The following is an 18,849-nucleotide window of genomic DNA, read 5'->3' as shown; positions in this document are numbered from 1 at the left end:
GCAAGATGAATTCGGCATCACGGAGATGGATTCGAAAGGGGGCCAAAGTAATTCAGCGGCGACGTGGCACGAGAAACGCGAAATCCAATTGGCCCCGTCTTGTTATTGTTAACTAACGGCCGCCACCGGAGGCGGTTGATTGATAATTCGATTGATCGTCCAACGGCAAAGGCCGGCTTTCGAGGGTCAGGTTGGCCTCGCCGTTTTCAAATTGCCGCAAACAGCCTCGCGCTGCGACTGGTCGTCATAATCGGGATCGTTCTAATGGATCGTTGCTGCTCGCCACGCGGAATCGAGGGGGTTCTGGTGGCTCGTGACGCCTAACGAGATTACGCGATAGCGGCCGTTCGCAAATATGTTGCGGAATGTGAGCACGACTCTTGATGATGCACGGTCGTAATTACGCTCAAGTGGCAAGAAATCAGGAGACGCAGTTTGAATGCTGGACAATTCAAGCACTGGTCGACAATTAAACCCGAAACGTCCCGGGGGAGACTTATCGTCCTCGACGTGTGCCAAGACTTAAAAATATGCTGTTTCTATCGCGAAAAAAGCTTCCAAAATATTGTTTATCGAAGTTTATGTAAGATTGATAGAGATATACAGTCAGTCTGTCTAAATTAAATGATAGGTTTGATATCTTTAAATAAATATTTCATTATTAATACATACAACTGTAAAGTTTATTCATGTGCGAGTTTTACATTTTCAGTTTGACTTTCAGTTTACTAATACGTGCCCTATCCAAGAAACGATTCGACAGCTCGCGTTCGGACAACACATATAATTGCCTCTTGCCCCGCACTGATAAGCAATCAAGAATCACTCGACGGGAGAGACACTCGAGGCGGTCGACTAAAACTTCGCCAGGTCCGACGTTAAATAAAAATCACCTCGCCAAACGACCCAGAGACACTCTTGAATCCCCCTTAAGATCCCGTCGGATAATCTTCGTCTTTCTCCCAGGCGGAGTTCCTTAGATCAGTTCGGAGATTTTCAAAAGCCGCGGAGGTGTCGTTCGCGAATGGAGGGGTAGATAAAGGAGATAAGCATCGTTTCGATATTAGCTAGTCAGCGAACTCGTGACGACGACCCCCGAGAAATTAGGAAACTCTCTGCGGCGCGGTTGACGAAGCGGTTCAATGTGGAACGCGTGGCCGCGATAATTATACGTCCGTGTCCCTGGAATACGATTAACTCCTGGTATTCCGGTGGCGGGCTTAATCCTCGTTATCATCCGGATTACGCGGCTCCGTAGCCGGTCGGGTGTTCCGAATCCCCTAATCTGGGGCGATCTGGACGCGCGATCGCTGCGAATTGAAAGGAGGACCCCGGGATCCGCGCCGAAACAAACGATTTGGATCGTGCTGCGCGAGCAATCGCGTTGACATTCCCCTCTGGGCTTTGATTGACGTCTCTGAAGCCCCTGGCTGATCTCGAAGAGAGCAGAGGCTCGATAGTGTTACACTACTAGGCATAGAAATTCATTCTGAGTAATACGAATAAACATTTTTATCCTCGAAATTAGGATGAGTTCTTCTCGGACCAGATGCAAATTACAGGGGACGACATGTGCACACAAATCCCGAGGTAGTAGGGGATTCAACGTGTTCGTGATCGTACTCTAAGCGTCGGGGCAGTGCCTTTGAGACTGCTGGTGAATTTCAAACGGAAGATCTCGATGGTTCGTTTCCACATCGTTGTTCAACGAACCAGAATCGCTCAACGAGATCCTCAATTTGTGTCCCACGGATCAGGGTCCTCATGCGTTTGGCATCAGGCAGTCTTGGAAGGCGAGCCTAAAATGCTTGCCATTGGGATTCACCGTTGGGATGAGCGCTCTTTGGACAGGACTAGATATGCAAACGTTAGGACACGTATAAACAAGATTTAAGGACTCGATGCGTTGGTTTGGATCTGCTCCGAAAGTTTTGAGAGCGCGAATGGTTTGTGTCGTAATGTACCGAACGGTGGGAATTTTTATTTTCATAATGAAAGTTGTTATAAAAAGTCAAAAGAATTACCGCGTTACGCACACTCCGGCAGAGACATCTATCACTGTACGCGCAAAATATGGTTACGGGTACGCGAACAAATTGCCTACATACTGCTGCTGACGACGAAACAGCCGCAAACGTTCTCATACATCATACGATGCAAATGAACGAACAGGTAAATTACGCGTTTGGAATTGTCCCCTATTCGAACGACGTCGACTTCCGACGTCGATACAGGGTTTTGTTGCGTTGTGTATGTTAATTCTTTCGCCAGCAGTGTTTACGAGGTAGCCGCCGCGCGGAGTTTCATAATCATTGCATTAGCCTTCCGCTGATAAATGAGTTTCTGTCACTCTGTTGCAATTCTCTCGGTGTTCGATGTTTCGAGCAGGAAAATTGATTTTGATTAACAACGCGAATGGATAAACGAAACTTACCGCCGTGCGAGTTGAACCAATCAAAACAATGCCAACTGCGTGTGATTATTTTGCGGTACTGTTATTGTACGACTTTATTACGAAAATTCAGACAGTGTATATTTAACATAGTAGATGGAAAGTTTGATGAATAGTCAAACTCCAAATAATAAAAGACTCCTCGATGGTTACCAGACTTTTCTAACTGACTGAGTCAGTGATAAGTTAACTTTGTAACTTCTCTGGTTCAATTGGCGATTAATTACTGGAGATTATCTTCATATAAGCAGCCACAATAACCGATGAGTTGGTACGAATATATTACTCTTCCATGAAGCTCTTAGCAGGCTTTTCTTAGAGGATAGACGAATCAAGGTACATCTGCTTAACACATACTGGTGGACAGAATTTTGGCAACGAAACACGTTTTCTCCCTACAATGGGAATCCCACAGTTGGCAGGCAGACTTCCAAGCACAGCTCGAAACAAATTTCTACCTTACCCTTTGGAAACACGTGGACTTTGTCTTGTTACTCGGAACGACAGAAGTGAATTTATATTGTACAGAGTAAACCCTAATGTCTCCTGCCAAGATCCTCTGAGGCTGGTAAATTGGCGTTACTTTTGATAATAACATTCTTCAAGTCAAGGGAAAAAGTCTACGACTGCCAAGAGAGCAGAGAGATAATTTCTCCTTTTAAAGAAAATAAATTCTTTCTCTTTGATTGGAAAATTAAAATTAGATAATAATAAACAAACTTCTATTTTAACTGAGTGTACCATTATAAACACCCTACTTGACCTAACAATTTACCTTAAACTTCGACTCCTGCGATAAAGTTTAATTACATTGGAAATTTTCATCAAACCCAAGCAGAGTCGAGGCAGTTATGGCTTATATTTTGCAATATCTCGCGAGGCAGACAAAGTTATCCACTTCCACTTGACTACGACCAAGGAGTTCCCTTCTCCCTTGGAGGAGGAAAGCAAGTAAGGACATTATCCTGATGATACAATGGGTTTCCTCGCAGTAACGAGCGATGTATCTCTTCCGTCTTCCCGACTGCACATCGCCGCATTAGATTATGCCACGTAACACTGTGTAAACGAGCGTTCTGCCCGTTATCGCTGGGATGAATTTATACTCTACACTATTTACAAGATCGAATTTTGAGCGATGTCTGGGTGAGATTTAACGCGTCCGACTTTCGTTAAATTTTATGAAGTATTATCATTAAAATGAAAGATGCAACATCGAATTTCAGAATACGAGATAATGTAAATTTTTTTTAATAAAATAGAATCCTGTAAGTTTATTGCTTGTTCGGAATTTGTTGCAATTTAAATCTGGCTGTAAAATAAATATTTTATAATTAACTTCGGGGAAACTGACAAGGTAACAAGAAAGCACGCGTTTAAATATTTTACAGAAATGTCGCGCTCCCTACGGGGTGGGCACATCGGGTTTCAATTATTATCCGATGATAATAATTTTGTTACCGTGGAAGTATTAATATAATGTCACCGCACGAACCATTGGGAATAACTGTCAATTTGAGCGTATCGAGATAATAGTATATTGTAATTCAATTCCTCGTTTTATTTATAACAATCGGAGCGCGATTGTTTCTTTGGACGCGTTGCACTGTTTGTTTCATTACTCATCGGTGAAATAATAACACGCGTTTCAGTATAATTGGAAATAAAATGCTGCGCATTAATCTTCCCTCGATTTACTGTGTGCGACTATGAATAAAATTTTCCATAGGGTATCGTTAGAGTAATTGCATTAAAATAATGCAAACTTTCGAAATCATTTCAAGAATAAATACAAAAGTTAAAAGAAATGGTTTATAAAGCAATTCCAGAAACGCAATTTTAAAGAAATTCGTATCGTATACTTTTAGATTCTAAATTTACTTTAATTTTTAATAAACAGACCCAATCGTAGCTTTCAGTAACACGAGTGTATCAGCAGAGAAAGTAGTCATCGAAGATGATCCATTCAGCTGATAATTACCATTAGAAGAGGCGCCGGGTTAATAGGGATAACGTGATTAGGAGGCCAGAATTATTATCACGCGTGTATTATGTAATGGAGTTCTGATAAGCGTAACATGTTCATTAGGTCATGATGTCATGGATTCTGATACTGAAAGATTAATCTGTTTCGTCATTATCATACTATCTAATTAGATCCTGGCAGCGCTCATGAATAACCAAAAGTTTTAATAATCGTGACAACTATCTCATGAAACGATACTTCCTCAGTCTTCTTCGATACCATCAACACTAATATACTGAATCCCTTTTAGTTTACTAAAAGTCGAATAAAAAGTAATTAAACTAGTTACTTTACATTTGAAAAATAATTGAAATATTTAATGGTTCATCGGTGTTGTGAAATGTTAAAAACTAATAAATAATGTATTTAAAATTTTGTCAACATCTGCATGTATACTTGAATAAATCCGACCCACGATGGAAAAGCTTTCCGAGTACTATAATATTAAAATTGCTACACTGCCTGTAACCACGAACCTGCCGTAATTAAATAATTCGAATCTCATATTTAAACAAATTTTTCGCCAGCAATTTCACGAAACCAGCTTCGTGACGAGGGCAGGGGTTAATCCGCTATTAACGAAGACCATTTTTGTAACCGACGAGACACCTGAACGATTGCAAATTAACGCGGCGCCGAAGAAAAACAGATGGATAAACTTATCGTGTGTTAGGATTAGGATGCGAGTAAGGTAACGTGAAGGGTGTCGCAATTAAAATCGCAAGTGGCTCGACGCCGACTGTTTCACACGTTCCATCCACGTTCTGACAGGTGAACGATGTCAGTAATCTACTTTCACCGACGCGATGCGCGCGATGAACTTAGGAAGTGCTTGTAGCAGCGTTACCATTAACGCGGGGCGACCATTAAAACGGTACCCCACCCGCGCCGTGTTCGCGGTGCTTGCGATTTTCCCTCAGAATTCGGCTCGAGTTTCGGCGAGCCGTGTAAGCGAGATACACGTGTGCTCGAACCGTAGAGCAGGCAAGAACACCAAAAACACCAGCAACTTCCAGCGCTGCTTACTTCAACGAGGAACTTTGCCTCCTCTCGCGTAACGCGCCGCTTCCCGCTCGAAATTAAGTGCCCGATGAAGTTTATTGCCAAGCTCGGTTTAAAGCGTGCCTTTTTCGTGCCCGTTGGAGCAATAACTATGATCGAGGGAACTCGCCCGTGCCCGATAAATTAGGCGGGGTACACAACGAGCCGCGGGGCTATTCGAATCTTTCTCGAATGGTTCGAGGTTTAAGAAATGAAGCATTTAAGGAAGGGAACCGTATATGAATTGGATGTCGTATTTTAGAAGCACCCTGGAGTCAGGATTTTGTAAAAATGATTCACAGAATCTCTTGAAATATTTTCTATAATATTTGCAAAATAGTAGAAGAATGGTAGATGTTAATAATTGAAATTAGTTTCAAGGTAGCGTTAAAAGTAAAAAGTTTGAAAGTTTGGGATAACGCGAGGAACGCTGTTTGGAAGTCGATCGCGGTAACTGGATAAGATAACTGCTCGGAGAAACAGCTAGACGAGACTAAGGAAACGAAAGAAATTGCGAGTGAAGGGGGTTAGGAAACGAGCAGTCCGAGAAGGAATCTTTTGTAAATAAAAGCGACGGGTGACAGGAGACCACCAGCGACTCTGTAATAAAAGCTCGTAACGCTTGGTATTGGCAAGCCCTGATTTATTCCCGGCAACTGCACCCGAAGCTTTGAAGCTCTCGCGAAGGGAATGCGAAAGAGAGGCCGCTTTCCCTCCACATCCCAGACCAGCGCATACCACCCGTTAGAATTCTATGTCCTCAGTCCTCGGATTTATAACCTGAGAGCCACGAGTCCTCCGACCCCTCGATTTCGTACTCCCTCTTTGCAGAGACTTGGACCGCGGATACGTATTCATTCCACGTGGTGGATTTAACTCTTTGAGGCACGCGATTTCAAATCAAAATAAAACTGGGACACGGAATTATAATCTCGGTTCTTATTCGTTAAACGTTGCGTAATATGATTTTGTATTATTAAATGATCTGATCATGAGCCTTTAATCCACCTAATCCCAAAGACGTTTTTACACAGGAAATTTTACAAAGAAGTGACTTCATGCCACCAATTGAATGTGAAATTAAAACATTCCAAATAAACTCCAATAAACTTTATTTATGCTTTACCAACACAATGAATCGAAATGAAATATTTTACATACATAACACGGTGAGCAAAGCTTTTGCAATGTTTTACATAGAAATTCTAATGATTATTCAAGTTTTCAAAGAATCTGGAACTGCGATTAAGTACACAGAGAGGCGCGAGGCGGAAAGTAAAAAGTCTTTGGGCGGAACAAATTATCACTCCGCGCCGACGTTAATACGATTAATTGGACAGCAGCAGGGCGAAATTTAAGGGTACGGTAACACGATTAACTCCAGCCGGTCCAATCTAATTGCCTAAATACCGGAAGATAATCGATCAACGAGGTTGTTCCGGGCCTGGGTGTCGATCGCTTCATACCTCGATAAGAACGTCCGTGAGTCGGAATCCGCCGCGCGGAACATCGATTCGCGAGGAGCCCCCTCTTCCATACTAATTTCGAGCGTATCACCTTTTTTTCTGGAGCTAAATCGATCGTCGAAGCCAGCCATTATCGAAACCCGATCACAGCCTGGCTAGAACGAGAGAGAGCTGGTTAAAGTTCGAGCGGACAAGGATGGAAGAAGGTCCGTGGCCCCCGGTAGCATTTTACGCCACCTCGAAAAACCTCCGTCCTCTCTCGTGGAATTTAAGTTCTTAACTATTTGAACGTCTGCCAGAAATAAAGCTCCCTGGCCGCGGCGCTGGCCGCCCTCCTCTGCCCCTGACGCCAAGAATTATTTCGCAAGTTCGGGGAAGAAGTGAGTGCTGTTTGTATGTACCGGCTCGTTTCGTACGCTCGTTTTCCGCTGGTAAAGAAACGCGTCCCTCGGCCAGCTCGTGCCGAACCCTTCCCGCGATCTACGATCGCCAACTGCCCGTTTATATCGCGGCTCGCGCCGCGACGCACAGTGACTCTCACTCGAAATAAGCATTTTCAGTTTGGGATAAAAATTTACGTCATCGTTATAGTTTGCAAATAACAGTTTAATTATTTCAAACAAACATTGGACACAGTAAGGTTAAACGTAAGATAAATGTAAGGTTAAACGTGTACATTACAACGTCAACGTCAGGTTGCAGTCAACTTGTGAACCACTGTAGAAGCCTGAAGTTTACTGGAATGCACACTGGAACGGCGGACAGGCCTTCCTTCGCGCGCAACTTTATGCCGCTGTGCATGGACGCGTGAATTTACCGTCTCGCTTACGTTTTTGTCCGGCATGATCGAGATGCCCAGTACTTGGCCGCGGTTCCGTCGAGCTCGAGGGGGTCATGTTAAAGTGTTTCGTTGGAAATTAGTTGCAGCACTTACGGACCGCGATGCACGGAGGCTGCATCGAGAGTCGCGGACATCAATTCGAAAAATCTGTGCTCGGTCACAATGGGGCGCCAGGAGCACGAGCCAGAAAACCGAGTATATTGCACCCTCCTTGACGGTAGAATCGGAAAAATGCGCGACTGTATATAGAACTGGGTATCGAATAGCAAATGAACGCAGAATGGTCGGTGTATTGTTGGAAATTGAGGTTTCTACAGTTTAGATTGGGAAAAGATATGGTTTACAAGTCTTGGAAAGAAAACTAAGAGTAAAGAAAGATTTTAGTAGGAAATTGTGGAGTGTGTCGCGAGTGGTCCGTGATATTTTTTAATCATTTTAATATAAATGCAGTCTGTTTGAATGCCTATGCAGATATTCAGAAGCGATTACGAGACGAATCGTTTATACAACTACGTTTGTGACATCTACTGTGTCTAATTCGAATGTAATTAGCCACCGACAAAGTTTCCGACATGTTGTCAAACCCAATCGAGAAAGCCCCCATTAAATTACTATCGACGAACAATTACTTCTAATTGGGTAATAAGTGTCACACGTGAATTCCGGAATAGCGAGCAATCTACAATTTTGGTTTTGGGGGCAAATTCGATTTTGATACCATTTCTACCGCGCTGAACGCTCTACATTGTTAAACTAATATCATTTGAAACTAGTCACAGACATTTCTATATAAATATTATGCACCTGCAAATAAAATTTCCTCAAGATGCATGGTTTTAAATGGAATAATAACGAAGAACTCTGTTTTACGTTCAGAGCTCTCAACCTCGCGTCGATTATAATTGTGAATCCGTATTAAATTAAACTAACGGGATTTTTGGCGAAAATTCCGTCAGGTTTTCGCAGTATGAAAACTGGAGGAAATTTCCGGGTCAACTAATATGCGAATTTCGTTTATACCCGTGTGGGGAAAGGAGAGGAAACAAAGGAAAAGAGAACAAAGAGGAGAAAACGATCGAAACGATGCTTCGTTGTCAAAGTGGAAAATGGAAAAGAGCAAAAAGCTCTCGCCGCTAACGAGTGTAGCGCGTCCTCTCAAAGTAAATCATTAACCGCGCTCTCGTGCGTCCGTCGAAAAAAACAAAGTTAGGCACTTCCGCGCGAAACTCTATCGAAAGAATTTTACGCATTCGCGAAACACTGCGAAACTCAGATGAGTATCATTAACCTGCCGTAATTCAAATTATATTCCAACTACGAAAATTAAAATTCAAGGCACGCACGAACGATGCCACAATTTCGAAAACAGAATTACTTTATTGTATTATAGGTGAAGAATTTGGTAAATGGAAAATTCTGTTTTAAGAGGCACGGTCACGTAAGAATAGAAAGCATGTAAAGAAAGGAATATTATCCTTACGTAAGGAATATAAATCCGACAAAACCGTCTCCATCTGGGACGTTTCTTTATATAATCATTGTTTTATTCTGCCCGTCGATAAAAGGAATTGACGGAGCGAGAGAAAGAACTGGGACAATATCCAAGGAAAATAATTCTCTTCGCTTCTCGTTTAATACATTGCACGATAATTATTGTTAGAAATTCAAAGATCTAAATTTTCGAAAGAATATTATACTGACTGTTACTATAGAAATGTTAGTTTACGTTGTTATTAATGATGGTAACGTTTCGGAGAATCCTCCCTGATATCTCACTCTCGCGAGTTCTCAAAGCGCCATCGATTTCATCGAATTAGACCCTTCTCCATGGTTTACTATAATAGCAACAAGATCACTTGGCCACTCAAGGCCTCATCTTCAACTATAAATCACACCGTGTCAGCTTCCCCCTTTATTTAAGAGTCTAAGAGGGTGTGCTTGCAAGCTTGCGCGAAAAGATGGGAGATAAAGCAACGAGCTAACCAAACGGTGTGATGAGAGTAACGGTTCGTATAAATGACTTCGGGTAATCTCTCAATCTTTTTCAGCAGCCAGGATACTTACATAAATTCCGAGGATAAGAGATTTCTCTATTTTAAGGAATAAATGAAACAATTATTCAAATGTCCAGATTCTGTTCAGTTGAATTTTAATTTTGAAGGTATCCAAGCGAAGAAGTAGAATTTTAGCTCTGAAATAATGAATCCGAGTGTCATCCTATCGAAAAAAATTACAATACCAGAAATCCACGATTACGATCTGAGTGATCGTGTTCCAACCGCCTTCACCCTCTTACGAGGAATTTCTCGTTTGATTTACGCGTGCCTCCGACGCACAGGGCAATTCTCGCGAAGGAATTGCCGCGAAACAATTCGAGAAACGACGTCTGTTATACGTCGAAGTCGTAAAAATCTTTCTTTCGCCGTGCGCCAGGGATGAGCCTGTTTCAGAGCAACTTCCGTCGCAAGTTCCTACGAGGGGATGGATACGGAACGAGCGACAAGTGCGCCGCACGGTGTCGTAAAAGAAAGCTTTACAGTCTTGTCGAAAATCAACAATAAAAATCTGAACCGAATGATACGGATAAACGTGCCCGTACAACGAAGGGGGAATGATAAATATCTGGTACCGAGCACACGTACAAAAGAACACCGAAGGGGACGGTCGTTCGTTCCGCCATTTGAACACACGAAACGTTCCCGTTTATATCGCCAAGGAACAGGGGAATTTATGCCTGTCCCGCACCTGGTATTTCGGTCAAATATTTCATAACCATCGTACGAGTCTATCGCGTCGATCCCCGCTGAAAAATATCTCCGTGCCGGCGTGCTTATTGCTTCCACCTATCGCTTCTCAGCGGCGTACTCGTTCCTTCACGATTCCAGCACAGCCCCCACACCCCTGTTCGCCACCGCCGACATATTGACGTTTTCTTTTGTCGTAATGCGCCTCGACGCGAGATCGAAAATTTCCAGGAATAGGTCCTGGAAGAGAAGACGGTAAACGAATTGCTTGGAAATTATTATCCCGGTCGATCGAGGTTACTGCTTATCCTTGATAAATAGTATTCAGCTGCCGCTATCTTGAGTCGCGCGCTTGGGGGCTAATGACTACCAGGGTGGAATGGACGAGTAGCACTATCGTCTTGAGCGGAGCATTCACGGTTAATGCGTGCTACTAATCATTGCGAGATGAATGAGCAATTAAGAGGTTGGAAGGCCTTTGATAGCAAAGGACAGTTGCTGCGTAAATATCTAATTGGACTACTGACTTCGCGTGCTGGCAATTTTGCATAAATTATGAAGGGAAACTCGAGCACTTGTTCCAAAACGAATGCCAGACTTAATTTTAACCCGTACAGACCTGAATTATTTTTTCTCGTACTAATGCAACTTAATTTTTAGAATTAACTTGGACTAAAATTATTATGGAAACGATAGTGTCGGTAATGTACAAGTCTTATTAAGTTTTGTGTCCTCAATTACGGTCGTCAGGTCTGAAAGGGTTAACGAAGGAGTCGAATACCCCACGTAATTATTCGTGTGTCAGATTCTAGCAGAAATTGGTCCCCAATACGGCCACTCGGAATTAAAACTTCCTTCCCCATTTGTTTATGGTTCAGCAGTCGCGAAAGTTGTCACCGAGGCATGACCGATAATACGCGTACGCTATTGTAACGTATGTACCTATTGTGTCCTCGAGCCACTTCGTCGATAATTCCGATTGCGGGCAGTACCGCGTCATCTGTTCCCTCTTCAAACGGTCTGTCTGAAATTTCACCAGTCTTCAACAACCCTTCCGAAACCGCGTTCCCGATAAATATACGGAAACAATGAAACGAGTCGACGTCGACGCGCGAGACGTGGGAACCGAACATTCCGTGCCGCTCGATTTATCGTCTTTCTGGTTCCGGATTTCGGAATCGGAGGATTGGCAATAACGGCGCCACCGTAAAAATACCGCGGAACAATACTGAAACGCAATCTGGTTGGCGTGTTTCCGCTCAAGAGTGTAGAAACGCAACTGTTCCGTCGGTGACGCTGTTGCAACCGTACGGTTCACGGGATTTATTCTCTCCTGCAGTCATTTTGGGTTGTCTGGTAACTTTAAAACAAACTGGTTGGCTGCACTTACAGCTATTAACCCCTCGAGTCCTATGGATGATCTGGCTAGACGCTGTTGCGGTGATTCGGCTCACTGAATTGATTTTCATCGAGTTCCTGAATGTATATTTGTAGTAATTTGTCGATAATGTTGGTACCTTGCATAATTAGCAGGAGTGGTGCTTGCTTTATTTTCTAAAAATATTTTTGCTTTCCAACTTGCTTTGCACTGAGAAATTAAAGAAATTAATTTTGAAGCTGAGATGTTGTATAATAAATCTAGATAGTAAATTTTCTTTCTAAAACAACAAATTTAAACGTTCAAAATTTTGTTTGGCAATGAATGGGTTAAATTGTATGACTATCTAATTTTAATTTCTTGCATAAACAGGTAAGCAAAAGATAAAACAGCTTCGAACCCACCTAATCCACGATGGAAGTATTTTTTATATCTTTATCACCGTTGAAAGTCTCTTTCCTTTAAGAGCCGCCTTTCCTAAAACTTTCGAATCCACCGCCTCGAATCGTTATCCCTTAAAGGCATCGATTCAAAGTAGTTTTCCGCCGAGATCAAAAAGCTACTACGTTTTCTGCGAAATTTCCGGTTTTCTCCTTTTTTTACGAACTTTGCGTAAGAAGTGTCGCTGAAAGTTACATGAACCCCTTTATTGCCAACTTTCCGAGTTCCCCATACATCAGCGTCCGTGACGCACAACACTTTCCAATCTTCTAAACTCCGGGAAACCGTTACGAGAACCCTGTCAGTTTTTCACGAGGCGTCTCGTAACCTCGAGATTCTGAGAGCTGGTAGTTCTCCGCGCGGTTCATGGCGTTAGAAATGAATCATTCAACTTGCCGATTCACGCGTGAACGGCTACACTTCCGAACAAAGAGATAGACTCGTCTTATCATCATTAAACTCGGAGATGGGTTCTCTAACATGTTAACACTAAACCTGCCACGACCGGTCAAATGAACGTTATCAAATTTTTTTATGCAGATCAATTCAGTTACACGTAAAATATTTTTGTAGTAGATTTAGTGTTAAGCAAAGCTAATGAGCGATGAGGATCATGAAAATGATCCAATTTAATATCAGATTAATACGCGATAATTATCCCGTATCTGAATTAACTCTATACATTTTTGACTGCATTTTGTCTAAACCGAATAGCAAATATAGGAGCTCGGATTTCATAATTCGCGTACGGTATTATCAATATTAATCAACGCGAATAAACACGGTCACAGATTATTTGCAAACAGAAAATACTATAACATTCATGTTTCCGTAATTATTAGGTACCCATTAATATAACATATGAATCGTTTCCGTGTATTAAATTCTGTTGGCGTGTGTACAATTTCGCAAACAGCTATCCAAAGAGTAACGTTTCATACCTGATCAAGCTTTTTCTTTTTTATTTGTTACGTTGTACTTTATACGAGGTCAAACTTTTGCAATGACCACTGTGAACTGTCAGAGGGAAACAAATGTCGTATAAACGTACGCAGATGCGGAAATGCCCTTTCGTGTTATAGCTCTTCCAAGTTCCGAGCCGTAGGAAACGTTCTTGCACGCTCCTTGAGTTTCAATGGAAGCGTGCCTCAAAGACCGTGGAAAACCGGTTGCCAATCGGTCGCCGCTTTTTGGACGAATTCGATTCGGAATGCTCCAGAAATTTTCGAACTTGTCGAGTAATTCATGCGACCACGCTACGTCAAAGATGCACGATGCTTCCTTCAAAGTTTTTCGCCTGCCAGGCTTTCAAACAATCTATTGACCCCTGTTAACCCTCTGCACTCGAGGCCTTCTCTTTTTGTATCTACTAGCAACTCGAGATGCTTTCTTAGCATTCTATTGCCACGAATGTCGAGCTTAGATTAAACTAATTTGAGATTTGAAAATTAGGTCACCTTTACCTCATCGACAATCATTTTATTGACACTTCGAGTTCAAAAATAATTAAAGCTAAACAAGCATTATTGCTGGTTGATTTACTGCGTCGAACCTAATGGTGGTCGAGAGTCACATTTCGAGTAGAAAGGGTTAAGTACAGTTGAACAAATTGTGAAGGCGTGTATTATTATTGAATTACCTTTGTATTTCGAGCTTTATAAATTATTTAAATAGGCAACTAATTAAACGGATAAATTAATTTCCCCTGAAACTCGTTATGTAATTTAATTCACCATTTCTCCATGCGATTTATCGTTTACGAAAGGAGTGTAATTATAATGAAAATAAAATGACTTCGACCTCGGTGCAGTATAAATTGCGCTGACACTGGGCGAATACGCGCGTTTGCAAAGCTTGGAATTAAAATTAAGGGACATAAATATGCACGTCACCCACAGGTGTGACAATGTAAAAAGGATCAGAGTGCGAGATAGGCACGCGCGCGTTACTCACGCTTATCCGGCTAGTCACTTCCTAATACTGAAAGACTGACATACTACTATGTAGTCTCAAACGTCAATCAAGCCACTCTAGAGCTAAGGTTCAAAGGAACATGTCTCGAAATAAACGTTATCGCCTCGAATTAAAAAGCTGAAACTTGTCGTGTGACTGCACGCGAGGTCTAACTCATGCTAGATCAAAGAATACGATAAATGTATAATGATAATGAAATTGTTTGAGAAAGCTGTTTATAATTATTTGCGAATTAACATAAATTAAATTGCTGGAGTAATATTGTAGGAGTGGGAATGTGTGCGTGTGCGTGAGAGAGAAAGAGAGAGAGCGTTAGTTATAGGATAGGTATAAGGATATTGTAACGTAGCTTTAGTTTAGTTTAATTTATGACCTGGCCACTTGGGCTGATGTTGTCCAGGCGCGCCTCGGCGAGGCCGCCTAGAACAACGTTCCCCTGCCTGGGAAAAACCCTGGTAGTGCTTAACTTTAAGGGGAGGTAGAGAAAGAAGCGTCGAGGACAGATTTAGTTGAGCGGTCGAAGGGAAAAGACGGCGCGAATAAACGTAGAGCGGATCGTTGAGCGGACTCTATCCATTTTAGTTTAGTTAATAGTTAAGTCAGTATTTTATAAATATAGTAACTTATAATAAATCCTACAATATTTACATATTTCTCAATCGAAGCCTTTAGAATGAGAACGATAAAAATCCAGTTTATCGAGAAATTAATGCTTGAAATATAGTAGCAGAAGGAACAGGAATATAAATGCAACTCAATTTGCCAACGTTCTCACGTACTCTATTCCCCTGGTGTCCAACTGGAAGCATATAAAGGATCTTAAGTATGCAGGTAATGGCTTTCCAGTTCACGAGTCAACTCGTTTCGTTCAATTTGTCTTTCTTGAATAGGCAATCTTGATTTTAAAAGAAATCTTTAAACCAAAGAGTCCAAAAATAAATGATCGAAATGTCTTCAACACAAGCCAGTCGAATGCACCAGTAACACACTAAAAATGCAAACTGCGACAATCGGTTACCCAGAAAAGAACGTTGAAAGAACAACAACCTCTTCCAGTGCCCGGACCACTTGAGACGAGTCCCCCGACATTCTTTGCGCATTCATAGCGAAAGCCGTAGAGCGGAAGGCGTTGTTTCATGTAAAAAAACGTCGTTGAAATCGTACACACGCATCCGTACTGTATCACAAAGTAAACGTGTGCTATTATTCAGCCGATGAAAGCTCTTCAGCTTGAGTTACCTGAAGTTGGACCACCTCGAAGAAGTTTTTTCCCTTCTTCGAATGAAAGAAGCGAATAGGACGTCGTTTTCTCGGTAATCTAACTTCACGGAAGTGCATTAAGCCAGAAGTTCAGCGGCTTGAGAATTACAAAACCTGATTCATTACGTGACAGTGAGTCGCGATGTACTCAGCTGCGGATACATGTACGACCATAATGGCTTGGAAGTATGTATTATTCCCAGGGGGAGGTTTCAGACAAATTTCTGGAGAAACATATATTTATTTATTTAAACGTTTCGAAAAACGAAAAGCTTCAGTTTTATCGTGTGCTGCGTCTATCGCAATCCTTGAATTATTTTGTGTTAAATAGCTTCTAGCAAAGAAGATAATTCTCCATAGAATAAAACATGTATCCGAAATACTTCTTCCTTCTTCTAATGGATTTAATTGAAGGTAGAAGCGTACAAGAGGACAAGCAGTTTGAAAGTTAAGATTGGAATGAGACAATTTCATGCGTCGAGCATCTCATCGAGCAACGGCGGGAGAACTGGAACGAAGAAGGAAGTGAAACCAGGTCGAGGAATATTAACCTCGACTGCGAAGACGCGAAGTTTAATGGGCGACTTGCAGCAAGATATTACCCCGATGTAGCAGTATTCAACCGATCGCGTATGAGCCGTTGGCACTGTAAACTGCCGATTTACGACACGCGTCAGCGGATCCTGCACCCGTGTCTATAGTAGAATGTACAGGGTACAAGGAAAGTATTTATCACGGATGAATCGCGTCTGCATCGGGGATAACATCAAAATCGTACTTCATCGTATCCTAATGCAATACAATTGTATTTCATTCGTTTCTATTATAGGCAACGAAGATGTTACCGTTGATCTTTATAAAAATAAAGCATTGTTTCTGTGCTTAGAAGTCATTTCTGTTCTGAGAAATGAAATACAGTTCATTTGCAAGATGTAATAAAATTCGAAGTGACATAGAATTTAAGTTTGAATATTCAAAACAATGCGGGATTAGCGATAGATTCATTTGACGAATCTCCGTGCATTCGAAATGCATAGATTCATCAGTGATAACCGTGACAAATACTCCACTTCCGCTCTATACACAGAGTTTGCGTAGTTTCGCGAGCTCCCGCTCACGCGATATTCAACCATTTCGTCGAGGATTCATCCATATTTATCCGCGTTTATGTAACGAATCATCTCAGGAGCATCCATTTTTCCTTAACGATTATGGAGTTTCCATGTTGCTCGGGGATGATTGAATTAAACCCCGCGAAGTGAACATTCGTGGTCGTCATAAGGGAATTTACTGAAACAACTTCGAGCACTAGGTATATGTAGATAATGTTTACACAGGGAATGGCTAATTCAATACTGGGTTGAAACGTAACCTTTGTTAGTAACGAAGTAACCAAGTAGCAAATCTGGTTACCATCTACGATGTCAGTAATTGAACCATTATTCAGGGGCTTGGAATTCACAAATATTAATTAGGGCCCATGTTAAGCGAAGCAATTTAATCCGTTCAGACCTGGCTTCCACAATTGAGGACACTATCGTTTAGGGCGAATGTCCTTATTTGTGCACATGAAGAAAGACCACTTTTCCTCGAAAGCTACACTATTAGGATTTTTTTTTATTTTTACATTAGCACGAGAAAAAAAATAATTCATGTCTGAAAGGGCTAGGAACAAAAGTAATAAAAAAAAAAGATAGATTTATATCTGCTGAAAAATACCTTTAAACAAAATAAAGCAGGAGAATTGTTTCCACAATTTAATCACCATCCATTAATTTCGAAGAAAAATCCCGAACGCCAATAACGCGAACAGCCAGCACACTATCAATCTTAAGAAAGGGTATTACACCCTCTGCTGGGCAGCTGTAACCATAAAGCCGACAATGTATCGGCAAATCCGTGCCGTATCGCTGAAACGCGTTTGCGTGGCTCGCAAAGCGATAGAACGAAAGAAACAACAAGCGAGAAACAGGGTAGGATCGAGAGAGACGCAGCGAGCAGAGGGGCTTCCAATTAAGGGGTGTACGTACGCTGGAGCCCGGAGTGCCACGAGGACATCGTTACAGCACCAAGATCGCCATTATGCCACGACAAGGACGACCCTAACGACGCGAGCCTTCGTGATTTATGGTCCAGCGAAAATGCTCCGTGGAACGCGTGGATTATGTATCCACGAACCAACTTTCCCGAGATACTTCGCAGGGTCAGATTAAGAGAATAATGAGGCTGGTTTTTGTCCCCATCACTTCGACGAGATTAACTCGACGAGGGCGTAATATGCAACCGTTCACAGGGTTGGACACGCTTTTCAGTGACTACCCTGTGCCGGAGATGGGCGAAATTTTATTCGAATTACAAGTGTTTATTCGTGGAATTTATTCGATTAAATAACGAAAGTATGACAGAAATTTTACAGGGTAATATTTCATAGTCATTGATATCTAAAAGGTAATTTAAAAAAGAAAAGAATTGATACTTTTATATGCTCTGAAAAATGGCCAATGAGTTTTCGCGGAATTACACGAATTTAACGGATTACGTATAATTAGCTTAAACCGAGGTGAAGTTATATCAGACGTCATTTTATGGAAATTCCACGAAAATTAGGACTGTTTGAGAAACGTATAATTTGTACGATATGGGTTGAAGTTACACTGGTTCTGCGAAAGCTTGTAATAATTAAGCCTCTGGACACTGGGAACGTTGTAACGTAGAGTATAATACTCTACATGGCCTTATCTGCGAGCGCTTTATGAAGGAACGCGGCCACTACGTGGATCTCTATTCATGAGTATTATAATGTAAAGGATTATCTATTTTCTAGTAATTCAAGGTAGTTAACGATAGCTAGCTAATTCCTGGTCTTAGAATATCTGATCGTATGGAACTAATGAATTTTGTCCAAAGAAAATTGTTACCAATTCATCCAGTTCGGATTTATTTATTTTTCAATGAAGATTCGAACAATATTTCAGAAACTCCTCGAGAACACCTGAATTTCAAAAGATATAAAATTACATACGAAACTGGAGGTCCAAGTTTAGAGGGTGGTTTCATCTTTTAAACTTGCGAGACCGTTTATTTTCAACCACTCCACAAACCAGCAAAGTTTCATCAGAATCGGAAGGGGCAACGCGAACGTTCCTTGTCGGTACGACTTGGCTAACGAGTCCACCCATTGCTCATTGTTCCTCCTTGACTTGATGGCCGTTTGAATTAATGGGTA

General features: G+C 41.7%; 1 protein-coding gene across 1 annotated transcript in view; it reads right to left on the bottom strand.

Moving 5' to 3' along the window:
* The window catches only part of LOC128875188 (peroxidasin-like), a 237,049-nt gene that overhangs the window by 139,474 nt on the left and 78,726 nt on the right, over positions 1 to 18,849 (bottom strand). The window lies entirely within an intron of this gene.

Source organism: Hylaeus volcanicus, chromosome 1 (genome assembly GCF_026283585.1).
Source record: "Hylaeus volcanicus isolate JK05 chromosome 1, UHH_iyHylVolc1.0_haploid, whole genome shotgun sequence".
Taxonomy (NCBI): Eukaryota; Metazoa; Arthropoda; class Insecta; order Hymenoptera; family Colletidae; genus Hylaeus; species Hylaeus volcanicus.
Note: the sequence above shows the minus strand (reverse complement) of the source record. Positions and strands in the feature narration are given on the sequence as shown.